General features: G+C 44.6%; 1 protein-coding gene and 1 long non-coding RNA gene across 4 annotated transcripts in view; one reads left to right on the forward strand and one right to left on the reverse strand.

Annotated features, from left to right (window-relative positions):
- Window positions 1-543: 543 nt before the first annotated feature.
- Window positions 544-6,645, reverse strand: LOC106030623 (uncharacterized). Of its 2 annotated transcripts, XR_001203859.3 has the most exons (4): window positions 6,509-6,645; window positions 3,483-3,630; window positions 3,258-3,343; window positions 545-680 (listed from the first exon to the last, which is right to left on the reverse strand). It is a non-coding gene; the product is annotated as an uncharacterized lncRNA (long non-coding RNA). The 2 variants fall into 2 exon arrangements; XR_001203858.3 differs by lacking the exon at window positions 3,258-3,343 and having other exon boundaries at window positions 544-680.
- Window positions 6,646-13,627: 6,982 nt separating this feature from the next.
- SGK3 (serum/glucocorticoid regulated kinase family member 3) overlaps window positions 13,628-15,601 on the forward strand; it is a 64,040-nt gene continuing 62,066 nt past the window's right edge. Inside the window, exon 1 of one of the 2 annotated variants that reach the window (XM_013172519.3) lies at window positions 13,628-13,780. The gene's annotated coding sequence lies outside the window, so the exon portion shown is untranslated. Of the gene's footprint in view, window positions 13,781-14,092; window positions 14,250-15,601 lie in introns of those variants that run through there. The other variant, XM_013172518.3, reaches the window with a different exon arrangement.

Genomic DNA, 15,601 nt, shown 5'->3' on the forward strand with positions numbered 1-15,601 from the left:
TATCACAGAATCTTTGGTAAAAATCACAGTTTTCTGGCAAGGTAATGATTTATGCAAGTTAAATACATATTTATTTACAAGCTGTATACACTGTATCTGGCAAACAGGATAAGGAAATTATGTGTTATGTGACTGAACACAGGTCATGCAAGTAACTAAACCTTTGAACAGCCTTAGAGGAAAATTCAAGAAACACAGTATCTGTCTTGTTCGTAGATAACCTGCAGAAGCGCAGCATCAAGTCATATCAGAGGTCACGGCAATAACCACAGCTTTGTCACAAGCAATGTGAACAGTGACATCACAGTCAGGAAAAGTAAGGTTACTTTCAAAACTACCACACAGTTGAAGATCACAATTACCACAAAGTTGAATTTACTTACGGTGACTCAGAAGAGTGATAAATTACCAGCAGCGGGATATATCTGAGCCCATGCTACTTTGCAGATGAGGACTGAGCACTGCCAGGAACACTATCCTGGCATTCATTCCTGGCCAAGGATGTGAGGTCTAAAATGTTAAGTTTGATCTTCACACAGCGCTGTTCCCTCTCTTCCTTGTCCTTCGCCCTCAGGGAAGGGATCATCCCCAGGTGGAAGCAATTACTTCTCACGGGGAGTTGTTTCTTTGAAAGCCTTTGGAAGAGCAATGGCAGAAGTGTCCTGTGAAGGAGTTTCCATCTAAACAGAAAGAAAAGATTAGTGCAGCGTGCCAAGGAGCAGGTGATGATGAAGACTAGAAGACGCTCTATTTTGTCAGGAAGTGAAAACTATTATCAGCCTTCTGATACAATTGTGTACACAACGGTGTGCTTTCATTAGCCTGCGCTACACCAGCTAACAGTCTGGTATCACCTTCACCAGCCCCGCTAGAGCTGATGCTGCTTAGCCTGCAGGCCCAGCGGTTTTGCCTGAACTGGCCCTAAAAGCACTGCTCGTTTCAGCTTTACATTTGAGAAAGAGGAAAGAGAAGACACAAATGTGAGCTGGAGGGAACATGGTAATATGCATCACAGCCCAAAATGAGTGCAACTTTTTTATATGTTGATACAACATTTTGGATACACCCTAATGTCTAAAAAGCATGTCTAGTTCTTACAGTATCATCAGTACTCTTAGTACTATCTGCAAAGAGGCAGCGCTGGGTGCCTCGGCACACGGAGCAGCCCAAACCCATGCAGTGCAGACTCACGTATTTACTGCTCTTGGTAAGCCAATTCTGCTCTCCTGACCTGGACTGCCTGTACTTTGTCAGCGCTGACTGTCGTAGGCGTTCCTAACAACCTGAGCACTAACTACACTTACTGCAGTGTGCCAAAGGTGTTGCTCACAGCCCTTCTGCACTTCCTCATCCTCAGGGGCAAGGTGCAGCCACGCACAGCACTCTGGAAGGACAGGAATCCCCAGTGAGCAGCTTCGGTTCAGCGTTCATAAAGGTTTGGGTTAATTAATGGTAAGCTGGTGGTGGTTAGAAAACAGCATCCGACTTTTTATGAGGAGCTGGGCTGGTAACTCCTGACCTGGATTCATCCAACAGAATAACCTCGTATCCCTCTTCTACAGTCTCCTGATGATTTCCGAATTGAAAAACGCTCTTTTCTTCAGTGCTTTCCCAGAGCCACAGCTTGAACTGCTGCCACTGCAACAGGTTCTGCACTTCTTGCCACTAGGAGATGCACCTTGTGAACACTGAGGGCATTCCTACATACAAGGCCAAAACTGGGCCACTCAAAATGTGGTAGGTGTGTTAGCCAAACACAAGCATGCTAGGAAAGCAACATGCCAAAGGGGAGGAAGGCACAAACATTCTAATTCTAATGTTAATTACAGCTATCCAAATTACCTGTTCAGAGGCTTTGCTGCTGCAAAGTCAAGTTCCCAGTGTTTGTTCAGGTACAAACTGGCCCAGTAACAGCAACCATACAGCTCTGCCTCCCTTTTTTCCTTCCTGTTCAGAGCAGGGACAACCTCTGCATGCAAGACGAGCTGCTCAATGGCTGCACTGTTTTGCTTGCTTGTTTTTGTTTGTTTGTTTTTTTTTTTAACCTAGGTTTTTCTGTTGTTTCTTGGATGAAAATCTGGCTTGCAGGCCTCATTTTGCAAAGCAATTTGATTGATTTCACACACAAACTCCTTTGCAAAATTAAGGCTCCACATTTTTTATCCTGAAACATCTCTTTGAGACTCATTGCTAACATTAAAGGAGACAATTAATGAAATTGATTCATCAGAACAGGCAGTGTCCAGCAACCGTCAATAGAAAATCCATCTTTAGGGCACTCAACCATTAAAAAAGAGGAGAATGTAAGTGTTATTAGCTTAGATGTGTAACTTGATTACATGGAAATCTCAATGGCAATTACTGTGAATATTTATCAGCTTTCTGTAGTGCTCTGTCAAATGCAAATTGAAGAAATGGTACAATCCCATTATACTAAAAGATTAATGCCTCAAAATAAAATAGGTTGAGCGACTAACACGCTCACTGCCGTATTGATTTGTGTGCTCACAGAGAATGCACAGTCACTGATCTCAGCAGCTGTTAAAGGCTTACTTAAATCTGCATGACATTCACACGTATTTATGTGTCCCAATTTTTGTCTGGTCCTTAGCGAAATTCTCTGCAAACGCCCAGTTTAGAAGAGATGAATGAACAACCATGTCCAGCATAGAAGAATTTTCAAGTGAAGGGTGTAAATGGGTGACACAATGAGTGCTTCTTATAGAGAATGATACCTGGCTTGTGATTGTGCTTAAATTTGGAAGTAATTGACAAGTTGAGAGCCTGTATTTCTCAGACTTGAAGGCATAGGAGAGAACCTATGAAGTATGAAATGGTGGGAGTGGAGAAGATGGTTGGAAATCAAAACCAAAATCTATCCTCAAATTTTCTCCTGAGGATTTTAACCTAGGTGTTGTTACAGTTCAAATATAAACTAGAAGTACCCTTCAGACTGATTTATTGCACTCTAGCAACTAACATGCATAAATACCCTTACCACCAGCAGCAAGGTGTTATAATAATTTGATATATTATACATACATGTAGATAGGTATCTCAAAATATTCTTAGTCCATTTTACATATCTAAAGTTCTAAAAAAAGGAGGCTTCAAAAACAAAGAAATATGACCCTACTGCTGAATAGGAATTGCTTTGAGAAGATACTTTTCATGAATCTGATGTAAAGCCATTCATGGTAACAATGAAGACGTATCATCTATTAAAAAAACTTACAGCTTTTTTTGCATTGACTTACTTCGTGCCATAAAATCATTTGCTTGTATCATGGAAGAAAAATGCATAAGGTGATTTTCAATTAACTCTTGTCCTTCAGTAATTTTACTAGAAAAAGAGCAACAAAAAGACAAATTGCTCCTGGAGACTTTGCAGTTTCTGATCTGTATTATCACATCCATAACATTATGGATGGTATTAATTTCTTTAAGTACAATGCAGATAGCCTGAATCCAAAGCCACGTACCATTAATCATGTGGGACAGTGCTGAAACTTTCTCCTGTGTTGTTTTGCTGGATTCAGTTCTGGCAGTAGGTGTCAGCAGAAGCTCACCGAGGAAGCCTTCTCATCCATCCCCAGACCTGCCACGCTGCACGGATGATGCATTAGGGCCCTAAGGTACAACAGCATTGTCACCCTAGTGCCTTTTATCTGACTAATCCAATACAGAAAAGCAGAGGGGCCAAGTGCTGAACGTCCTAGATGACTGTATACAACTGAGCAAACGAGCAGGACATACTGCAAGTCAAGCTTTGCCTGCACACTGAGGTTCATTCACATAGCAGATGTGGTGGGGTCATTCACAAGATGCACATTGATACAGCAGAACATTGCTGGTTGGAGAACAGTGTGCATTAAAAACATGAGTACCTGCGCTGGGGTCCAGAACGTAGCAGGAGATCTGCTCAAATAACAACAAAACGGGGGTGAAGAGAAAGCAAAGAAAGGGTCTCACTATGTCATGACTTTACCATACACCACTGCATCAGGAAGATTCAGTGGATATAATTTTAAGGGGAGGATTTCAAATAAAATCATACTGAGGTCCTTCATTGCCAACACATTTACTACTCAGATTAACAGCTATGTGCTAGTAAATACGTCACACTATAATGCAGTAGGACAAAGTTGGCTAAAAGGTAGAAAGTTTGAGAGAGATTCTGTTGGCACAGGAGATAAGTAAGGCATCCTACAGGGAAGGTTTTCTAGATCTGGCTCTGAGAAAATCTATCGAGTGAAAACAAGTAGCAAGCAAGTTGTACAACTGTAAAAAACAAACAAACAACAAAAAAAACCAACCTACATCAAATTACCAAGTAGAAACCAATACAATCACACACACATAATAAATAAATAGATAAATAAATAAAAATAAATCCAAGGAAGTCAAAGTAGAAAGCAATGCACAATTACACAGATATAAGGATATAAGGAGGACATTTTGCAGAAACATTATCAGTACGAGGATGATTGACAATGCCAGTCCAAAATGGTAACCTCCTTTCTCTCGGTGAAATGGTAGCAGGCCACATACACGAGAAGAAGCGATAGCTGCTTTATCTGGACATTCATGAGTTTTGGTGTCCTCTCATGTGACACTTCATAGCACAGATCAGCTAGTGCTGTCCCAGCTCGAAAAGCCACGATTACAGCACACTTATGTAACCAGCAGAGCAGCTGGTCACCACCAAACCGCAAAAGCATATCAAAACGAGGGTATGCAGGCATCTGTCCTCAATCTGTTCATTAATTACATGCAAGATTATACTTATTAAACCTGGGGGAAACACTAAGCTGGAAAGAGTTGGAAGCACTGTGAGGGATAAATTTATAGTTCAGAATGATCTTGACAAGCCAATGAAATAAATAGGTTTAGAAATCAGCAGCTACAATACGTTAGCCCCACTTATAATCACAAGATAAGGGAATAAATTTATTGGAACCATTCTTCAGAGATGATCAGGGTATACAGTGAATCACGCGCTGATCGTGAGTCAGTCGTGTCATATTGTTATGAAAATGCAAAGCCTTCTAAAGGCTTTAGTACAAAAGTGTCACAGGTAAGATAGTATGATCAGCACAGGGGCACCTGCAAGCACAGCGTGTGCGGGTACCTCATTCCAAGGAGTATGTGAACAAACGGGGCAAAGTCCAAGGTAGATGAATAAAATATAGGCATAAGTCTAGAAAAAAAACGGAGATGTGTGAGAAATAATGGGTGACCTCATGTAAGCATGCAAGAGCTGGGTAACTGCAGCTGGTATCAAACACAGACTGGAGGTAGGAGTCAAGATCTCAGTAAATAAAGAAATATGATAAAAAATGAGATGTTACAAGAAATAACATGTCTGAGGTTATACTGCTTCATGATAAACGGGCTGCTCTGCTCAACTCCCCTTCCTATCTTGCATCTGTGACTGTGAGGCCCATCCCTCTGGTGGCTAAGAGCTTTGTCCACCTCCTTGTTCACACCATGAGCAGCCAGCCCAGCGCTAAGGGTGAACTCTCACATTCTGGGGAAGACAACAAAAACATGCTGGCTGTATTGAAAGCTAGGAAAACAAAACAAAACAAAACAAAAAAGCAAAATGAGCATTTCAGAAAAATGAGACTAAGAGCTCATCTTCTTGTATGTGGGTCAGCAGAGCTGAGAGTTTCAGCTAATTTTATAATAATCTGCAGATCAAAGAATATTTTCACTGAAGGGTGTTGCCCCTCCCAAGAGCTTTTTTCCCAGTTCAGCTCTCCCAAAGCTCTTCCCCAGCTCCCTGATGCATTTACTTCCCTGAAGTAAAAATGTGATGGGAAGTATTGGACTGGGGACTGCAGAGACTTGGAGGACCAGTGGGGCAGTGGTGGGGGAGAGGTTCATGTGGCACGGGGACACAGCCAAAGCAGCCTCTGGCAGGGTGAGGAACGGGGGACCCCAGCTCTGCAGAAAGTGAGCCCCAGCTGTCCCTCCTCGTTGTGCAATGGGCTTCAGGCAGGCATTTTAACTACAGCTCCCTAAGGTGGAAAAGAAAATAGAGGATATGTTAACAGTGTCCAAAACTTTGCCTTTCATGTCTGGGTGTAGGAAAGAGACCAGGGGCAATTTCCCCAAATAGCTCTTTAGAAATAGATACTCTTTGAAAATATTCCTAATTAGAAACATGGTATTTTTACCACTGGTTCAACATTGCTTTAAGTCTAATTGTCTAAGCCCCTAAATATTGTGTCTCAGTCGCTTTGCAGGACTTCGGACACTTCTCAGTCCTTCAGATACTGCTCAGTCCTTCACTCAGGAGGACTCAGTCAGCCTCACCCCCATCCCTGAAAAGGTGATGGAATCACTCCTCCTGGAGGTCATCTCCAAACACGTGGAGGATAAGGAGGTGATCAGGAGTAGTCAGCATGGATTCACCAAGGGGAAGTCGTGCTTAACCAATCTGATCGCCTTCTGTGATGGGTGACTGACTGGGTAGATGAGGGGAAAACTGGATGTCGTCTACCTTGATTTCATCACGGCTTTCAACGCTGTCTCCCATAACATCCTCATAGGCAAGCTCAGGAAGCGTGGGTTAGCTGAGTGGATAGTGGGATGGACTGAGAATTGGCTGGATGGCAGAGCTCAGAGGGTTGTGATCAGTAGCAGTCTAGTTAGAGGCCTATAGCTAGTGGTGTCCCCCAGGGGACTGCATTCAGTCTTGTTCGACTTATCCAACAGCGACCTGGATGACGGAACAGAGCACCCTCAGCAAGTTTGCTGATGACACAAAGGTGGGAGGTGTGGCCAGTGCCCCAAAGGGCTGTGCTCAGAGGGGACCGTGTTCAGAGAGGACTGGAAAGTTGAGTGGTGAGGAACCTCATGAAGTTCAACAAAGGCAAGTGCAGGGTCCTGCACCTCAGGAGGAATAACCCCAAGCACCAGTACAGGCTGGGGGCTGACCTGCTGGAGAGCAGCTCTGCAGAGAGGGACCTGGGAGTCCTGGAGGACAGCAGGCTGACCATGAGCCAGCAAAGTGCCCTTGTGGCCAAGAAGGTCAATGGTATTCTGGGCTGCATTCAGAAGAGTGCTGCCAGCAGGCCAAGGGAGGTGATCCTCCCCCTCTGCTCAGCCCTGGTGAGGCCACACCTGGAGTGCCGTGTCCAGTTCTGGGCTCCCCAGTACAAGAGGGACGTGGAGATCCTGGAGAGAGTCCAGCAGAGGGCTACTAAGATGATATGGGCCTGGAGCACCTGTTGTATGAGGACAGGCTGAGAGAGCTGGGCCTGTTTAGCCTGGAAAAGACTGAGAGGGGATCTTATTAATGTGTATAAATATCTGAAGGGAGGGCATTAAAAGGATGGAGACGGCCTCTTTTCAGTGGTGCCTAAGAGGCAAGACAAGAGGCAACGTGCACAAACTGAAGCACAGGAGGTTCTGGCTGAATATGAGGGGGTACTTCTTTGCTGTGAGGGTGACAGAGCACTGAACAGGTTGCCCAGAGCGGTTGTGGAGTCTCCTCTGGAGATATTCAAAACCTGCCTGGGTGCCAAACCCACCTGGATGCCATCCTGTGCAATGTGCTCTGGGTGATCCTGCTCGGCAGGGGCGTTGGACTGGATGATCTCCAGAGGTCCCTTCCAGCCTCAACCATTCTGAGATACTTCCAAAATGGACTTTCTGTGAGCAGCTGTCTCCTTTCATGTGTGCAAAGGGATTTCTCTTAAACTATCAGCACCAGCAAAGACACTACCTTGGATTCAGGTGTTCACCGTTTGAAACGCTGTTTCAAACATGCTGTGCCCAGAGCAGATCCATACACATGGTGGTCAGCACATCTGAAACACCCACTCCGTTCTTCCTGCTGGAGCTCTGCAGAAGTTGATTACTAAACAGAGTTTTCTATAAGGGAGTTATAGCACATTAGGCGGTATAGCCCCCAGGCAGTACGTTTTAGTGTTTTAGTGATGTGAATGGCTCTCCTTTGCTTGCTCAGTTCAGTCATCCTTTCATTGCATACCCATTGTGTTTCACTCTGCTTATCTGTGTGTGTAAGTTTATTAAAAAGAAAAAAAAAAAAGAAAAAAAAAAGAAAAAAAGATGAGCAACTTCATATCTCTTCCAGTTTACCCTAAAAAAGAGACTTTACATGTTTCCTTACAGTTCATCTCTATTGAATTACAGTGCAGAAAAGTTCACTGAACAGGAAACAGCAAAAATGAGAAACCAGAACAAAACTGAAGGAAAGCAAAAGTTTTATTTGAACTTTATGTCATACTCTCCCTGTCAGCAGGGCTGAAAAACAGTGTCTATGTTAATGAAGAGTGAGCATTAAGCAACACTTCTGATTTCTGCAAATAAGAAAAGACTTTATATTAACTTTATTAACCCCTCCACTTTACTTAAAAATGGTAACTTGGTTTCCTTATAGTCTTCTACTCTTGCCCACTCAAAAGGCTTATTCTCCTCTTCTTTTATGGGCTTTACACCCTAACTTCTGTATTAAGAGAAATAACACCACCTCCATTTGTGATAGGTTTTGAGATTTTATTTCTGGGAAGGCTATTGCCTCATCCTTTGTACTTCCTGATAACTCATGCGAAACATCTGACACAGGGACTTTCTTGTTCCCCAAAATGACAACCACAGCTTGAATTAAAAGGGAAAAGAAAAAACAAAAACAACAAAAAAAAAACACTTCATCAAATAAATCTATATTTCTAAGCGAGATGGTTTTGTACACTGAAACTTAGGTAAAGTCACTCAATTTTAACTTCTTGGAGATTTTCATTGGTATATCATTTTTAAAATTTTTTTCCCTAGAGAATTAGGATTTATACCTTATTCACTTTTATAGAAGTATCTTAAGAAGAAAAGTAGACTTAAGATTTTACTTAGAGCCTCTAACTTAATTATTGCATGTTGTAGTGATTAAAATCCTCTCACGTTTTCTTTGCTATACACTCTGGTTTTCTATTTGAAGATAGATATAATATTTAGGTAGTGCCCTGTAATACATGCCATAATGCCTTTTTTTTTTTTTTTGAGAAATAGCATTTTATTCTTGCCTGGATGCTTAAGAACTGCTATTTATTATGTTAAAGATGAATAGTTTTATTATTTTAAAATATTTTTACTACAGATTTAAATAATATACTGTCTTCCATTATTTTAGTTAATTCTGATTGCAGAAGTTGAATGCTACGTGCTGTAGCCAATGTGTTTCATATGACAAATAGTTCATAGCAGTGGGAATCCTGAATGCAAACAATGGGTTCTACTTTGTATGTAAAAATTAAACAGGCTTGTGTTGAATGGAAAAATATCTCTGGCAAGGTCACCATTACTTCTGTCAGCTTGCTGTTCCTTACCGTGTCCAAAAAATCCCCAAAACTGAAGAGCAGTGAACCTTCTGGTCTAATTAACATTGAACTTAACGGAGAACATACTTAAACGTGCAACAGCAGCACAATATGTCACAGTAGTTGCATGAGAGAATATGATAAAAGTATAAAAAATTACTTGCAGCTTTTTGGAAGGAGGGAGAGCAAATGAAATGTGCTTACTAGACTGCAGATCCCATGCTTAATTGCTTACCTCTCACCATTTCGGGTAAAGAACTGTACTTACTGCATGGAAAGCTGCTCCTAGCTAGGTGCTAAGCTAGGTGCTCACATGTCCTGAAACATCACCCTCAAGCTTGGCAGTATCTTCTTCCTACTCAATCCACTGGTGATTCACCTTGTCTCAGGATTAGGCTGCTAATGACCATTATTTAATAACAACCAAGATTTGGAAATATGTCTTTGATTACACTTGGGAGGTCAGGAAGCTCCACTTCTGTTGTAGACTCAAATTCTGCAAAATCTGATCTAGATTTGCTTATGACACTGACGAGTACAAACTGAAGTTCAAAAATCAAAGCATCCAACAGGGTAGAAAGTGAAAACAGCTTAAAACAGTGACTATGAGAAAGGTGACCTCTGCTCTTGTCCACCTGTTCTGCTTTTGGTGCTGATATGAAAGTCTAATGGCAATGCTTTGGAGAAGATGTTTCCGTGGAGACATAATGGGAGTTAGACAAGGATTCCCAGATGTGATCTGGCAACCAAATTCCAGTAGCTCATTAAAGCATTTAAATGCTTGTTTTATGTAATATTTGTGTTAAACTTTCATCTTAATTGCTGTAGTCCATATTTCAAAAGTTCACTAAATCATATAAGTGTTGTACTACCTTACTGTGGGAAAGTAAATTCAATACCTACACATCATAAAGTGCTAAGCCTATCAGAAATATTAATAGTTAACTAGCTCCCTGAAGACAAATTTTATCATTCCTTCAGAAGCTAAGCTCTGAAAAAAATGGGAATTTGTGTGCCTGAAGATAGGAACCTCTTCATGAACGTGGATTTGGTGGCAGATGAATGCTATGCCACAGTGAGCCTTATGACATGTAATTGTTGATTTATAACCTTAATGTACTTTATTTCCTTGATGTAGTTGTAAAAATCTTGCTTGTGTGTGGTTGAGGGGGATCTAACTAGCCTGAGTGTGTACAGTCTGGTCTGCTGAACAGATAATCCTTGGTGAAAGTTCACCTCCTATAACTTGCTTTCTGCTCCCTATTTTAAAACTTTTGTCTTCTTTTATTCTGATCGTCCTTAGTCTCTATTTCTTTTCTCCATGCTTTGGCTAGAAAGCTCACAACGAGCCTACACTGGCTAACAAACCCTTAGTCTTTGTAATTTTTCCTTCAGCCTGCGCTATTGCACTGCTTCTTGGTGTGGGAGGAGGCAAAGTAGGATGTATGGAGGCCGAGTTGCTATGGGGAAAGAAGTGCAAAGGGAAGAAAGGTGGAGATATGCAAATAGGTCAGGCAACAGAGAGAATGAAAAGAATGAACAGCAGGCTGACAGAAGTAATGGTGACCTCACCAGAGATATTTTTCCCCATTTCGGTGGTTTGGTATCTCACAATAAGGTGGGGAGTACATCTGTACAAATACTCGGTTACTGCACAAAGGGTTTACTCTGTCCTTAATCTGTGTACCAGACTGCTGATGTTGCTGTGCTTTTAAAACAGTATGTCATCATCACCTGCTTTTTTCCCCATTTTCTCTTTCGGTGTTGCTGGTGCTTCTAGGTGAGCTATTCAGACATTGACCTGTGTGTAGTTAAACAAATCAACCTGTCTGCAAGGATATGTGTAAGAAAACAAACGATAGAGCAAACAGACGACAGAACAAATGAGGCACATTATTAGCTTTGTTTGCTGAGCAGCAAGGACTGAGACTCACCTTTTAAAGATCTTCTGGTTTTAGTGCTTCCTATTATAGATGATGTGGCATTAGGAACCTTGAGTGTGTACTTATGTCCTCACGGAGGAACACCGGAACAAAAAGAAGACATGCTGTTCTTACAGTGCAATTAAGATGGAAGAAAACACTGACTGTAGTGGCTAGTAATTTTTGTCTTTGTTCTTTTATTTTTTTAAGAGGCTTTCACCTTAGGTGAAATTTGCTTATAGTGAAGGGAACTGGTAATGGTTCTCATTGATAGTTAGGTCTTATGCTGTGGTTGTACAGGAGAGCAGTAGGCTGAGTCTCTGGTGCAGAGAGCTGCAACTTGGAAATGAGAATGAACTTACACTTGTCTGGGGCTCCATCACCACAGCAACATCATGAAGTGGATGAGGCCACATCTGCAGGTTGTGGTCTACACTGGAAACATTTTGCCAGGCTGTCTGGAGCTTTGCCCTTTTGAAATTGTCCTGAAAATAAGTTTTGTGTATGACTGTATTCTGAACAATTACACATGGAAGATAGATCAAGGACACCCACCTGGAGGTACTGTTAAATGTATGCAAGATTTACTTTTAAATGTATGCAAGACTTTCCTGAAGCAGAAGGTTAGAGCAAAGATTAAATGTACTTCAGCTTTCTAGGATAAAGGATCTAAATAATCTGGCAATTTTTTGTGTTTGTGATATTTTGGACCATCAGCACACTTAAAGAAGCTGTCAGTCAGAAAGAGAAATATTCAACCCAACAGCAATTGTTGAATAAGCTCGGGTTCACAACTCCAGACGGTGCTGGTAAACGAAAGAAAAGACAAAGATCAGAGGTGAATTACAGGTGCAGTCAAATGACTGGGCATAATGATTGGCTAAAATAGCATTCCCACTAAAAACATGTCAGCAAAATCTGTAAATTAAGAGCAACAAGGAAGCTTGTATGAAAACATGCCATCTTGACAAGAACTACTTGTTCTGATATTTCATCAAACACACATGGCTTTTAGCTATACCTTTTCATCTCACTGCTTTGCTTCTCTGCAAGAAAGAAAGGAAAGAACCATCCAAAATGTGCTGAAGGGAGACTGTAAGGTGGTGATTGTTATTTTAAGATATAGTAGGACGTCAGATTAACTGCAGCGGAACATCGGACTGAGCTCTTTGTCTAGGATTCACTTTTGCCCATACTACAGTCTCTGTCTTCTTCCTGGCACGTCAGGATGCAGGAGCTGCTGCCTTTCTCAGTAGTCTCTGCCTTCCTCTTTCTGCCACTCAGGAACTGCATCTGTGCCACTTCTGTGCTCAGAGCAACTCCCTCGTCTCATGGCCCCTCTCCAAGGTCCTCCTGAAATTCTGCTTGTTTTGTGAAGCCTCCAAGCTGTTACTATCCTCACAGGTGTGCTCCAAGGGAATCTCAGACAGGCATACTGAGAACGATCAGCGTGGTACACAGTTTTCTGAGCCAGGGTTGCTAAAATTAAGGGTGGGACTTTTTGCGGCAGGGGGCTGCATCCTGTGGAAATATGTGGAGAGGAAAGTGTGGCAGGAAGCAAAGAAAAAGCAGCCAAAAGAGAAACAACAAATGCTGCTGGAGACAAACTGGTAGCCCTAATTTTACCACATCCTGCTGTGAGAAATGAACACAGATAGCAACTGTGTTGAAAAATGAGCGAAATAATGCCAAGAAGACAGAAGGGGGAGGAGGAGATGCTTTTAAACACTTCCTATTGAGATTTGCAGGCCAGGCCCTTCAGACTGGTGTGTTTTATCGGAGAATCACAGAATGGCTCGGGGTGGAAGGGACCTTAAAGATCACCCAGTTCAAACCCCACTGCTATGGGCGGGGATGGCACCCACCAGACCAGGCTGCCCAGGGCCTCGGCCAACCTGGCCTTGAACACCTCCAGGGACGGGGCATCCACAGCTTCTCTGGGCAGCCTGCGCCAGTGCCTCACCGCCCTCTGAGTGAAGAATTTCCTCATAACCTCTAACCTAGACCTCCCCTCTTTCAGTTTAAAGCCGCTACCCCTCGTCCTGTCACTACTCTCCCCGATCAAAACTCCCTGCCAAGGGAGTGCTTCCCATTTTTCCTCCAGGAGCTCCCTCCCTCGCCTCACCCCCCTCGCCCCCTTTCCCCCGCCCACAGCAGCAGCCCCAGGCCCAGCGGGGCCGTGCCGCTGCCCCCATGCCGGCTCCCCCCGCCCTCAGCTCCCCGCTCTCCCCTCCCGGGCCCCTTGAGGCCCCCCCCGGCCGCCGTGGGGCCGCTGCCCGGAGCCGCCCGGCGCCGCCCGCGAGTCCCGGCCTGACCCCGAGGCTGCGGGGGCGGCGCGGGCAGCTCGGCCGCTGGCCCCGGCCCCGGCCCCGGCCCCGGCCCCGGCCCCGGCCCCGGCACCGCCCGCCCCTGCGTGCCGAGGCCGGGGGGAGCCCCGGGGCCGCGGCGAGGAGGGGCCCGGCCGCCGCCTCGCGGGGAGCGGAGCGGAGCGAGAAAGGGGCGAGGCCGCCTGAGGTAGGTGCGGGGCGGCCGGGGCCTTGGGGGGGCTCGGTTTTCCCCCTCTCCTCCGGCGCTGGGGGGGCTGCTGGGGGTGCAAGCCCCCGGCCGAGCCCGGGAAGCGCTCCCCGGAGGAACCGGGGCGCTCCGCTACAGGCTGGGGGCAAGTGCTCCCTTCCCTCCCCCCCACTCGCTGGAAGCGTATATACTCCATTTCTTTAAAAAAAAAAAAGTTGCAAAGTCATTCTGCGTTTCATGTTCTCCTTTCATCTGTTCCCTATTTCCCCCCTCCAGCAGCGTGACTTGCTGCTGGGGGTGTTCTTGCCCTGCTGTCTGTGAGCGCGCTGCTCCTGTGCCTTACTCTGCTCGGCCGGGGTTGGGAGGCAGTCTGTGGGTTGCGGCTGTGGCCAGCACCGGGCTCTGTTTCGGTTCCACCGCTGAACTCCGTCTACACAGCGACGCTGGGCTGGAAGCAGGCGGTCAGGAGGTAAGGCTTGGCTTGTGCATCAGGGCAGCTGAAGGAGCCCTGCTCCAGGAAGCCCTTTTGCAGCCCCCCGAGGAGCACCGGGACCCTGTTGCTCTGCGATTGCCCCGTGCTGCACGGGCAGCGAGTGCCGTTCGGCTCCGAGGTCCGTGCGCCAGGGAGGTGAGCACCAGCACTGCCTCTCCACCCCTTTAAACGCCTTAAATCTGGGAGAAGGTTGGAGGCAAGGGGGAAATGCAAGCGGAGTTTTCTCCTCCTGTGCAGGGGTTGCAGCGTGTCTGTGCTCTCTGCACAGAGCTCTGACAGGAGGGGTAAAATCCTGACACAAACTCAGGGGATTTGCACTGAAAGAATACCACGCGGCATTCACCTGCACGATTTGGTTTTTGCAGGACATCTGTGGTGCTTCTGTGAGCATTGTTCCTCTCTTGTTGGCTTCCCCTCGGAGAGGTGTACGTGCTCCCGCAGGGCTTGTTTGCGTCTGAACTCTGCAGGCTCTGTCAACTTGGCTTTCCCTTAATTTTTAGGAGCGTATGAAGAGCATGAATATGCACTTGTTGGCAGCAAAAACCAGTTAGTTAGCAGTCTCTGTATTCCTCTCTCGCAAGTGCTACAGACTCTTCATTATGTGCTCTGAGCACTGAAACAGCATGGAAATGTATCTTGTACTCTCAAAATAGACAGCGACAACCCTTCTGTTTAATTTTCTTTCATATTACTCTGTTAAAATCAGTATCTATTGTTATCTTAAAAGAGGATTAATTGTTTCTTCAGGAGAATGAGAGCTGTCAGGAGTGGTATATACATGGGCTGCATCCAGAGTATTGAAAGACTTGTAATGCACTGGAGTTGTTCTGAGGGGATCTTCACTTTGGTAATCAACTGATAGGAATTGTTGCTTTTCATTATTGCTGTCTGCATTCTCATTCTCTAAGGATAGGCGGCTCTCTAAGAAGCCTCACGAGCTGGATGTTCACGTCTCATTGAGCAGAGGTCTGCAGAGGACCCACGAGGGACGTTAGTTGGGTGGTTTCTAGCCCATTCTGCTGTCATCTGCTTATAAACTAATGTATTGCAGGGAGCTAGTAGTTCAAGTTTTAAGATGTGGGCACTTTAAAATTACTAGTCTGTTCGTTTTTTGACTTGTTTGAAGTCAATCCACAAGTAGGTGGATAATTTGACTGTAATGCCGTGTGTTTAAAATAGTGATTGCTGGTTTTTAATATGCAGAATTGTTTCAGCCTAGGTAGCTGGATTGGCTGCCAGCCTCCGAAGCTGACTTGACCCAGCAACAAGACGTTTCAAAAGAATATGCTGAATTCCCAAAATAAAGTGTATTGAATAAAATGTCACAG

The sequence above is a fragment of the Anser cygnoides genome, chromosome 2, assembly GCF_040182565.1.
Source record: "Anser cygnoides isolate HZ-2024a breed goose chromosome 2, Taihu_goose_T2T_genome, whole genome shotgun sequence".
NCBI classification, from domain to species: Eukaryota; Metazoa; Chordata; class Aves; order Anseriformes; family Anatidae; genus Anser; species Anser cygnoides.